At 47.5% G+C, this 12,399-nt stretch overlaps 1 pseudogene; it reads right to left on the bottom strand.

Annotated features, from left to right (window-relative positions):
- Positions 1-4,193: 4,193 nt before the first annotated feature.
- On the bottom strand, positions 4,194-4,681 carry LOC128398378 (regulatory factor X-associated protein-like; annotated as a pseudogene).
- Positions 4,682-12,399: the final 7,718 nt, after the last annotated feature.

Raw genomic sequence — 12,399 nt, 5'->3', positions numbered from 1 at the left:
ATGGACTAAAAGCAGATAAAAACTTCTAAATATCTGGGTAGGCTGGTCTAAACAAAAATGTTTTAGGTGCCTGGTAGCAATAGGCAGGGTGTTCCCAAATGTAAGTGCTGACACAAACTCCGAAACAGGAATTTGCCAAAAACTCAACCTCATCAGCCTCTTAGTTCAGCAAAATCGTGAAACAGCCTTTCACTTATGTGCCAACATCAACATCAATTATATGCCAACTTCCCCCCTTTCTGGGGGTAATTCAGTGCTCCTCTGCTCTCTGGTAACATTGCAATACAGTGGTACCTCGGGTTAAGTACTTAATTCGTTCCGGAGGTCCATACTTAACCTGAAACTGTTCTTAACCTGAAGCACCACTTTAGCTAATGGGGCCTCCTGCTGCCGCCCCGCTGCCGGAGCACAATTTCTGTTCTCATCCTGAAGCAAAGTTCTTAACCTGAAGCACTATTTCTGGGTTAGCAGAGAGTGTAACCTGAAGCATATGTAACCTGAAGCATAAGTAACCCCAGGTACCACGGTACAATTTCCACTAATGAACTGTTCTTCTGAGAAGTGGATTTCAAGTATGTGCACAAACACAAAAATTAAAGACAGCCGACCAAACAAACAACAGTTGCACAAAGTGAAGCAGCGCCCAGCATATATGAAGGAAAATCTCTGTTTGTTTAGCATGCATAATTATTTTTTTAAGAAGCAGCACACTCTGAAAAAACAAGGCCAAGCTAATAAACACTCGTTAACAGTAATAACTAGTAATATAAACTACTTGATTTTAAAAGGTGCCCCTGGATTTTTTTAAAAAAACGACTCAAAATGTTCAATTGACAAAGCAAGCAAATTAACTGTCTTAAAAGTTTCCATCCTATTTCACAAAGGATGCCTCAAGTTGAGAAGTGTATTAAATCTATATTTCCAGCAGAGGGCGCTGCAGACCTAAATGTATAAAACTAAGCAATAAAAGAAACATTACAGAAGTCCTGAATTTTGAATTTGAGAACATATACCCGAAGGCTGGACTTCCTATGGCGATTAAATCCTTAGCTCTTGGGTCCTTTCCCTGCACAAGCCGGTCAGGGCTCAATATTAAACATGAGCCAGTAACAAATATGTAAGTCTCTGAGCAGAGACGGCACATGCTGACAAGGTCTCACTCGTGTCAGGAACCATGCTGCGCCATTTTGCACTAACTGCAGTTTCCAGGAAGCCCCACGCAAAGAGTATATTGCATTAACCCTGTCTTGAAACCACCAATGCCCGAACTACTGTAGTCAAGCTGTCTCCGCCGAGCAGTCAAAAGGAAGACTGGGACATACTCTGGAAAACAGATCTGAAATTTACGGCATGTTCTTTACTGAAAGAAAAGTATATGAAAATGATGTACACCAGTTAAATGAGCAAAAATGTATAGAACATGTACAAATATATGCTGGAAATGCAAAGAAGAATAAGGTACCTTTTATCGTATGTGGTGGACCTGTAAAGGAATTAAAAAATTCTGGAAAATGATATACAATGAAATGGAAAAAATGTTCAAAATAACTTTTGCTAAAAAACAACAACCCAGAAGCTTTTTTATTAGGAATTGTAGGTATCGAGATCCCAAAGGACCAGAAAAAAACTGTTTATGATCGCGACAACAGCTGCACAGATGCTACTAGCCCAGAGAGGGAACCATGACTAGAGAAGAATGGCAAACCAAGTTGATGGACTATGCTGAAATTAACTGGGAAACTTAAGAACCAAAAAGACAAGAACTTTAAAAATGAATGGGAAAAGTTTATAATTTATATACAAGATCATTGCAAGCAGGTTAAAACATTGGCAGGATTTTAAACGCACTTGTAACAGAATGTGTGGATATTTTAGAAAGATTAAAAATTGGAGAAGTATTGATATGCAGTGGAAAACAATATCAATAGGATCCATGGAAGCGATGGGGGGGAGTAAGGAGATTCAGAGTAAACTTGATATTTGAATTTGGAATTGTTTTTGTTACATAGATTTTACTTTCTTGGTCTCCATGATCACTGCAGATGGTGACAGCAGTCACGAAATGAAAAGACGCCTGCTTCTTGGTACAAAAGCATGACAAACCTAGACAGCATCTTAAAAAGTAGAGACATCACCTTGCCGACAAAGGTCCGTATAATTAAAGCTATGGTTTTCCCAGTAGTGATGTATGGAAGTGAGAGCTGGACCATAAAGAAGGCTGATCGCCAAAGAATTGATGCTTTTGAATTCTGGTGCTGGAGGAGACTCTTGAGAGTCCCATGGACTGCAAGAAGATCAAACCGATCCATTCTGAAGAAAATCAGCCCTGAGTGCTCACTGGAAGGACAGATCCTGAAGCTGAGGCTCCAATACTTTGGCCACCTCATGAGAAGAGAAGACTCCCTGGAAAAGACCCTGATGTTGGGAAAGATGGAGGGCACAAGGAGAAGGGGATGACAGAGGGCGAGATGGCTGGACAGTGTTCTCAGAGCTACCAGCATGAATTTGACCAAACTGCGGGAGGCAATGGAAGACAGGAGTGCCTGGCGTGCTCTGATCCATGGGGTCACGAAGAGTCGGACACGACTAAACGACTAAACAACATTTTTGTAAACCAGAAATTTATTTCAAAAGAAGGAAAGCCCTCCAGAAAGGCAGGGGACCCCCATGAGTGACATCTGATGCTCTCCCCGGCCATTGCAGAAGGAAATGAGCACCGACAATGTCCTGATGTGCTTGGCAGCGCATAAGAAGCATGCATTCCCGGGAAAGCGATAAGAGGCGAAGGCGGTGTATTTCTTGGTCTGGAGAGCATCGTTGGAGCCAGGGGATCAAATGCTACCGATCTCAAAGGGGAACATCGCAAAACAGGCAGCTGTACCTTGGAAATCCAGGTTTGCTCAACCATAATCCCTTTTCAATTCCTTTATTTGCTCAGCCTGCTCCTGTCCCCGCTCAGGGGAGGCATGAACTCTTCCATATGCATAAGAGGCTCAAGACGGTGCAGTGCACTCCTGCCAATGCGCTCCTTCTTTATTCATGCGCTGGGCAACTGTGTAGCATGTCTGCTGTCTGCTTTAATCCGCAGCTGGCTTCACCTCAGAGTGCATTCAACTGCGCCTGTTCAGTCCTCACCTCCTTCCTTTCGGTGAAAGCCACGAAAGGATTAAATGTATCAACGGCCAAAAAGGACAGGCGCTCCTCCGAAAACAGGAGTGCGCTGCTCAGAAGGAGATGGTGAGGCCGAGTCAGGCAGCAGCCCATCTGTGTTAGGAAGCCTCAGGTGGCCTGTAGCAGCTCTTGGTGCTGGCTGTTGCTGCTCCACCCAGCAACCTTCAGCCTCTGTCACCAGCACCGGCATCCACACACATTTCCTTCACCACAAGGTGGCATTTTATGGAAGCAAAGAGGAATAAAAGAGGCCCAGAGGCAAAAGCTTGGGGGAGGGGCATGTCACTTGTGTGACATGTTGTCCCGTTGTTGGGTGCATGACATCAAGATGTTGGAAGGAGCCAAATGCGGTGGGCACATGCAGGGCCGGATTTAGGTTTGATGAGGCCCCAAGCTACTGCAGGTAATGGGGCCCTTTATATGTCCAGCTGTGCTTTGTCAACCACAGATTGTCATTGTTTTTTGTGTTGAATATATGCTATATGTTCATTTATGGACCTCATAGGTATCTAAAGCCATTTGCACATAACAAAATATGTGTTTTATCAAAGTAATTGTTGAAATGAAATACAATTAAGAAGAAGTATATTAATAGTGAAATACAATTAAGAAGAAGTATATTAATACAGTGGTACCTCTGGTTAAGAACTTACTTCGTTCCGGAGGTCCGTTCTTAACCTTAAACTGTTCTTGACCTGAGGTACCACTTTAGCTAATGGGGCCTCCCACGATTTCTGTTCTCATCCTGTAGCAAAGTTCTTAACCCGAGGTACTATTTCTGGGTTAGCGGAGTCGGTAACCTGAAGCGTCTGTAACCCGAGGTACCACTGTAGTGAGATCATTATTAAGCTCTAACCTAGAATGTAGGCACCCTATATAGAGAAAAGAGCAAACCAGTGATATTTTAGGGAGCAGGCTAGCAGGCGGGGCCCATGACTTACATCAGGGGTGTCAAACTCAAATTAATCGGGGGCCGCATCAGCAGTTTGGTCACCCTCAAAGGGCCGGTTGTATCTGTAGGACTATGTGTCCACTCTATTATCACTTTCCCATCTCTCCTGAAATTGCCTTCCCTCTGCATCAGCTCCGCCTCCGCCACTTCCACCGCCCCCCAAGGCCTGGTCGCTCTTCTTGCGCTTGTACTTGTCCTTGCACATCTTGTTGCGGTGCCTCTTGCACATCCAGGGCTTGCGCTGCTTGGCCACTTGCGTGGTGGTCTCGCTGCGGCCTTTGTAGGTGCAGCTCTTGCAGCCGCCGCCTCCTCCTCCTCCCCCAACTGGGCGCCGCCCTCCTCCTTGTCGTCCAGATCCTCCAGGCCTCCGCCGGGGCTGCCGGCACTGTCGCCTCCGTCGCCGTCCGCATCGCCCCCCGCCGCCGGGCCCAGCTCGTAGAAGACCATGAGGCCTGAGGGTGCCTCCGAGGCCCCCCGCGATGGTGGCTGCAGCTACCGCACCACCTGGGGCTGCAGCAAGGCGCCCACCGCCTCCCCGTCCCCGCCGCAGGGCTGCATCACCAGCAACGTGAGCGGCTGCGGCGGGGAGGGGGAAGGCGACGATGAGGAGAAAGCGGCCGAGCTGCCGCTCGTGTTCCTGGAAGGCTCCGTCCCTTCGGCAGGCCTCGCAGCCAGGGCCTCCCGCAGGGCCCCTCAGCTGCCACAGCAACGGCAAACGGGCGCCACGGGCCGGGCGCTGACAGGTTGCCAGCTATTACGCACGTGCGGGGAACGCGGCACGGACGCGACCTCCACCTCCTTTCCCTGGAAGCTCACTTAAGCGCGCAAGCGCAGAGGCGGCGGCGACGGCGGGGCTTTCCCCCCAATCCTTCCCCGCCTGCGCATGCGCGTTGCACACCCGACGTCGCGCATGTTCAAAAAAGGCCGCTAGGGTAAGCGATCTCCTTTATGATATTGGAGTTAGCGGGAGGATTCGTCGCGCACATGCGCCGTCGCATTGGCAGCCTGTTCGATGGGCGGGTGGGAAGTGACTGGGCTTCTAATAGTGGGCTGGGGCTACACGGGCCACATGACGAGGTCTGGCGGGCCGGATTCGGCCCGCGGGCCTTGTGTTTGACACCCGTGACTTACATCATAGGAGCCTACACAACACAAAACACTCTTGCTGTATGTAGGTTTTTTTATCCTACATTTTGGAAATGTATGTCCAGTTTTTCCCCCTTTACATTTTTGTGGAGCTCCCAAGAGAGTGGGACCCTAAGCTATAGCTTGTTTAGCTTATACGTAAAAATGGCACTAGCCACATGTCACTGGACAGAGGCTCCTCCTCTTCCTGGTGCTGCTACCGGCAGGTGATTTCTTCCATCCTTCTTCCCCTCGGGGGAAGGAGGAGGAGGAGAAAAAGCCAACCCCTAGAGCTACCCAGCCTCCTCCACCCCCTCAACATTGGAAGGGCATGGCCCCCTCTCAAAAGATATCAAGGGGGCCTAAAACACCTCAGCTCCCAGAAGCTGGTACCCCTGGGGAGCCACAATTTGCTTGCTCTGCTTGGTTGCAAGAGACCAGGTACTTCCTGAGGGAGTGGAAGGCATCAGGCATTGTTAAGAGAGACAGAAGATGGATCTATAGATAGCAGGCAGCAGCAGCTACAGGCACTTGGAGGCTTCTGATTGTGTCCACCAACTTCTGTGTGACCAGTTCTATAATGTGGCGCCTATCATAGCAATGTGGTTCACAGGCACCTTGTCTTTTATTTTATTTTTAAGAGGTCAACCTGGGGACGCGGGTGGCGCTGTGGGTTAAACCACAGAGCCTAGGACTTGCCAATCAGAAGGTCGGCGGTTCGAATCCCCACAACGGTTGTGAGCTCCCGTTGCTCAGTCCCTGCTCCTGCCAACCTAGCAGTTCGAAAGCACGTCAAACTGCAAATAGATAAATAGGTACCACTCCGGCGGGAAGGTAAACGGCATTTCTGTGCACTGCTCTGGTTTGCCAAAGCAGTTTAGTCATGCTGGCCACATGACCCGGAAGCTGTACGCCGGCTGCCTCGGCCACTAAAGCGAGATGAGCGCGCAACCCCAGAGTCAGTAACAATTGGACCTAATGGTCAGGGGTCCCTTTACCTTTAAGAGGTCAACCCAAGTTGCTTTCTGTTCCCCCCAGCCTTATAGACATGTAATCTCTCCTACTTGCTGGCCACTAGACATCGTGAACTATGACTCCCAACAGAGTTGATTACAATTATCTACATGCTACTCAAATGCAGACTGCTAATATGGATTTATTCCACTTCATCTGCTCAATGACCTTTCCAGATGTTGGGACTCCCAGCTGCCATCAGCCTCATCGTTCAGGGCCAATGATGAGGAATTATGGGAGCTGTAATTGTCCAACCTCTCCATCCTTGATTTCATCAAACACCCTAGTTAATATGTGAAAGTTTGTAATCCTACTCAAACCGTAAAGTGACTGTGGCTCTAGAAAACTTGCGGGGAAAGCCAGCAAGATGTATTTGCTGTAGTAAAATATAACTAAATTCCAAATTGACAAGCGCCAAGGAAATCAGTTTTCTCTCTTCCTAGATAATGGATTATGATGTTCCCAACGTTAATCTAATGTTAATCTTGTCCAACGTTCAAGCTCAGAGGACAAAATGTTTCCAAACAGTTTAGTCCTCTGCGTTATCTATAGAACATGATTGAAGTTACATAAAGGCAACCTTTATTTTCAAACATGAGACTGTTTCCGTAAGCAAAGGAGCCAGAATGGGACAGAGCACGTCGCTCATCGAATATTCTCGGATAGGAGGGATTACACAACTGATCTGCTGGCTTTAGCAATCCTGGGATTTCACCCTCTTGATGCGATCCATATTTATTTGCTTGGTATCTGACTGCTTGCACCACTCGCTACAACCTGTTGCACAGCCGATTTATTTTGCAAATCAGATGGGGAATTAGCAAGCGAGATTCTCTCGACCCACTTTGATTGAACAAGTCATCCATTTGCTGTGTTTTGGATGCTAATTAGTTCTCCCTGGGCCTTTTGTTAAACTATGCACAACCTTTACTATTCACAAACTGAATGCGCCCTTGAGGGATGAGTCAAACTTTTGCATAAGAACATTTTGGAAAGTGAAAAATGAAGTGCTTTTTTTTTGGGGGGGGGAAGGAATTATATTCACATTTTTTGCAACCAGGGTGAGATTTGTGCTGGGACTTATTTTGAGTTCGATTTCTTCTTCTTCTTCTTAAGTAAAGGAAACGCCGTTTACCTTCCTGCTGGAGTGGTACCTATTTATCTACTTGCACTGGCGTGCTTTCGAACTGCTAGGTTGGCATGAGCTGAGACAGAGCAATGGGAGCTCACTCCGTCGCAGGGATTCGAACCGCCGACCTTCTGATCGGCAAGCCCAAGAGGCTCGGTGGTTTAGACTGAGCTGGATGCATCAGTGGCCTCAGATGATGTGAGGATTTTTAACAGCAGTTTTCGTTATTGCTTCCATAAACGTAAAATGAAATTTAAAGGTAAAGGAACCCCTGACCATTAGGTCCAGTCGTGGCCAACTCTGGGGTTGCGGCGCTCATCTCGCTTTATTGGCTGAGGGAGCCAGCATACAGCTTCCGGGTAACGTGGCCAGCATGACTAAGCCGCTTCTGGTGAACCAGAGCAGCGCACAGAAACGCCGTTTACCTTCCCACCGGAGTGGTACCTATTTATCTACCTGCACTTTGACGTGCTTTCGAACTGCTAGGTTGGCAGGAGCAGGGACCAAGCAACGGGAGCTCAACCCGTCGCGGGGATTCGATCCGCTGACCTTCTGATAGGCAAGTCCTAGGCTCTATGGTTTAACCCACAGCGCCACCCGCGTCCCTTAAATGAAATTTACTGCCACACTATAAATGTAAGACACTTTCAAGATTCTTCAACTGATGCTGGTTCCCAACACAGAAACCTTGGGAAATATAGTTTTATGAAGGGACTAGGAATCCACGGCAGCCTTGCACAAGGGGTGCTTTGGAGACGTTCTTCATCTATGTAAACATTTCCTAGAGGCATTGTCTGTTGAAGCTCAAAGAACGGCCCTGTGGCCTTAAAGACATACACATGTATTAAGGCACAAGCTATTGTGGACCTGAGTCCCTTCCAGAGTCTATAATAATAAACCTGTTAAGTCTTGAAGGTGCAATAAGATTTCTTGCTGTTCAAATACAGTGATACCTTGGTTCTCAAATGCCTTGGTACTCAAACAATTTGGAACCCAAACGCTGCAAACCTGGAAGTGTTCTGGTTTGCAAACTTTTTCCAGAAGCCGAATGTGCCCCGTTCTGAGTGTTACACTTCTGCTTTGAGTGCCATGCTTCCATTTTGAGTGTTATGCATCCAATTTGAGTGTTGCGCTTCTGTTTTGAGTGCCACACTTCCGTTTGGAGTGTTACGCTGAGATCTGTCTGTTTTTGCTATTTATTTTGCGTTTTTGTTTTTGCAACTCTTGTTTATTGCCTTCATTTTATGGATCAGTGGTCTCGTTAGATAGTAAAATGCATATGTAATTTCTGTTTTAGGGGGTGTTTTTAAAAGTCTGGAATGGATTAATCCATTTTGCATTACTTTCTATGGGAAAGCTCGCCTTGGTTTTGAAACAGACTTCCAGAACGGATTATGTTTGAAAACCAAGGTACCACTGTATATCACATTGGTGAGCCTTTAGCTGGCTAAACAGAAGCATTAGGGTTCTCAATATAAAGAGACAGAGATGATTCTCCCATGGTAGAAGCATGAATGACACTGAAAGCCTTTTCCCTGTTTCAGTCTAGGGCCTCCTTTGCACTTTACGGTGGTACCTCGGTTTTCGAACTTAATCCATTCCTGATTAAATTTGAAAACTGAAAACTCAATAGCCTCAGGATCTTGCACTAGCAGAAGTTGTGTGGCATGTTCAACTTCTGAGGCGTGTTCGAAATCCGAAGCATTTACTTCCGGCTGGTGCTGTGAGTTAAACCACAGAGCCTAGGGCTTGCCGATCAGAAGGTTGGTGGTTCGAATCCCTGCGATGGAGTGAGCTCCCGTTGCTCGGTCCCTGCTCCTGCCAACCTAGCAGTTTGAAAGCATGTCAAAGTGCAAGTACAGTGGTACCTCGGGTTACATATGCTTCAGGTTACATACACTTCAGGTTACCGACTCTGCTAACCCAGAAATAGTGCTTCAGGTTAAGAACTTTGCTTCAGGATAAGAACAGATATCATGCTCCGGTGGTGTGGCAGCAGCAGGAGGCCCGATTAGCTAAAGTGGTGCTTCAGGTTAAGAACAGTACCAGGTTAAGAACGGACCTTAGTATTAAGTACTTAACCTGAGGTACCACTGTAGATAAATAGTTACCGCTCTGGCAGGAAGGTAAACGGTGTTTCCGTGCGCTGCTATGGTTCGCCAGAAGCAGCTTAGTCATGCTGGCGACATGACCTGGAAGCTGTACGCCGGCTCCCTCGGCCAGTAAAGCAATATGAGCGCCGCAACCCCAGAGTCAGTAACGACTGGACCTAATGGTCAGGGGTCCCTTTACCTTTAAGAGGTCAACCCAAGTTGCTTTCTGTTCCCCCTAGCCACCATTGGACCTAATGGTCAGGGGTCCCTTCACCTTTACATGGCTGCCTTCAGATGTCTTCTAAAAGTCAGTGATTTATTTATCTGTTTGAGATCTTGTCCTTTAGGGGCACAATTACCCCATTCAGGACCAGGGAGTCCCACCCCTTGGCCTACTCCCCCAGAAACAGTAATTTTGTAATGTTGGGATTCAACCTCAATCCATTAAGCTGCAATTCCGAGTTTGCTGGGAAGTGCAATTAACAGTTAAACTACTATGGGAGTTGTTGCGCTGGGAGCGGAATGGTTATTTTTTATTATATTTTTATTTTTAGACTCCTGGCTTTCTTCCTTGGCTCTGACTCTCTGGCACAGCTCCTGGCTCACCCTGAAAGCTACCTGCAGCTCAGCCTTGGCACTGAATATTGCTGTCAATGGCCGAGGACCATTTTGCATTGAGGCAAGCGAAATCCTCTTTGCCCCTTTAGCAGGACAACGCAGGCAATCAGCTTCCCAAGCAGTTAGCACCATAGATGCCACTTGGTAAATGGGCAGCAATGTTTGTGTATGCAGTAGTAAATCAATTTTTTTAAAAAAATGTAGATGCGGCATCTGTGCCACCCAAAGTGCGTGCCAAGAAAAATCAAATTTCTGGCCAATCCTGTATAAATTATGCAAAAGGGGCACATTTCTATAAAACATCAACATTTGCATAATCTATTCCGTTCTTGCTAGCCATGGGGGGGGGGGGGGGAGAGTTAAGGAGTTATGCAAGAGAGTGAAGACACAGGTCCCCTAGCTGATGAAAGTCTAATACAGTTGTTGTTTGTTGTTTAGTTGTTTAGTCATGTCCGACTCTTCGTAGATTGGAAAACAGGAGAATGAGAGGAGATAGGATGTTGTTGTTGTTGTTTAGTCATTTAGTCGTGTCCGACTCTTCATGACCCCATGGACCAGAGCACGCCAGGCACTCCTGTCTTCCACTGCCTCCTGCAGTTTGGTCAAACTCATGCTGGTAGCTTCTAGAATACTATCCAACCATCTCGTCGTCTGTTGTCCCCTTCTCCTTGTGCGCTCCAACTTTCCCAGCATCAGGGTCTTTTCCAGGGAGTCTTCTCTTCTCATGAGGTGCCAAAGTATCAGAGCATCAGCTTCAGGATCTGTCCTTCCAGTGAGCACTCAGGGCTGATTTCCTTCAGAATGGAGAGGTTTGATCTTGCATGGGACTCTCAAGAGTCTCTTCCAGCAGCAGAATTCAAAAGCATCCATTCTTCGGCGATCAGCCTTCTTTATGGTCCAGCTCTCACTTCCATACATTACTACTGGGAAAACCATAGCTTTAACTAGACGGACCTTTGTTGGCAAGGTGATGTCTCTGCTTTTTAAGATGCTAATACAGTAGGACTAGCCAACTGTTTTGGACGCCAACCCCCATCCTCCCTGGCCACTGGCCAAGCTGGCTGAGGCTCATGGGAACTGGAGTCCAACATCTGGAAACCACTGTTTTGGCTACCCCTGCGGTATTGTAATAACCCCGCTTTGGCGAATTCATGTTCTGAAGGATCTCTTCGCAGTTAGAAAAAGGCAGGAAGTTATAGCTGAAATCTGTGCCCAAGGTGAATATCTGCATCCCTGCAGCAAACACTCAAAGCTGGAAGAATTTGCCCAACTGCAGCCTTTAGCAACATGGTTGGGTCTGATGGGAATTGTAGTCTGGAGGGCACCAGGTTGGGGAAGGCTGGCGCACTATCCAGCACACCCAGCCTAAACCCACTCTTTCCGAAGTCCCAACACATTTCTCAACAGAAGATATGAGCGATTTCTGCAGGGAACCTATGTCCATCTAGCCAGAGTTTCCCAAACTTGGGTCTCCATCTGTTTTGGGACTGCAAAACCCATCATCCCTGACCCACTGATCTTGCGAGCTAGGGATGATGGGACTTGTAGTCCAAAAAGAGATGGAGACGCTGCTCCAGATGTTGCTGGACTACAACTCCCATCACCCACAGCACAAAAGGCCAATGGCCAGAGATGATCCACTGTTGGGGTGCTATGCTTCTGAAAGTATGTGCTCCTGGTAACGGCAGGAGGGGAGGGCTCTTGCGTTCAAGTCCTGCTTGTGGGTTTCCCATAGGCATCTGGTTGGCCACCATGAGTAGAAGATGCTGGACTAGATAGACCGTTGTCCTGCTCTTAAGTTCTTATGATGGGAGCTAGAGAACCACAGGTTCCTAATCCTTGAATCCAAATCAGAAATTTGGTCCATCTCTGCATTACACTGGGAATTCACATCTCTAGACATCTTCATGATAGTCTCAAGCTTCCTCGCTGTCCGCAGACAGAGATGCCCTCTGCTCTTTGTTAACTACGTGGAGACTCCAGAGCTTCTCCCAAGACCAAAACCATCCCTGCACCATTTACGGCTATACGGCGCTTCCTGGCTGTGGACCTTCTGATGTCGCCGGAGGTATTTTCTCAGCCGGAACCGCTTCCCGCACTCGCAGCACTTGTGGGCCCCGTCGCTCACGTGGAGTTTCTGGTGTTGGATGAGGTTCCTCCTCTGGGAAAACAGCTTCCCGCATTTAGTACAGTTGCACGGCCCCATCCGGACGTGGATTGTCCGGTGTCGGAAAAGGTTGCTCTTCTGGTTGAAGGTTTTCTCGCATTCCGGACACTGGTAAGGGGCCTCCTGAGTG

This window comes from Podarcis raffonei, chromosome 12, assembly GCF_027172205.1.
Source record: "Podarcis raffonei isolate rPodRaf1 chromosome 12, rPodRaf1.pri, whole genome shotgun sequence".
Classification (NCBI taxonomy): Eukaryota; Metazoa; Chordata; class Lepidosauria; order Squamata; family Lacertidae; genus Podarcis; species Podarcis raffonei.
Note: the sequence above shows the minus strand (reverse complement) of the source record. Positions and strands in the feature narration are given on the sequence as shown.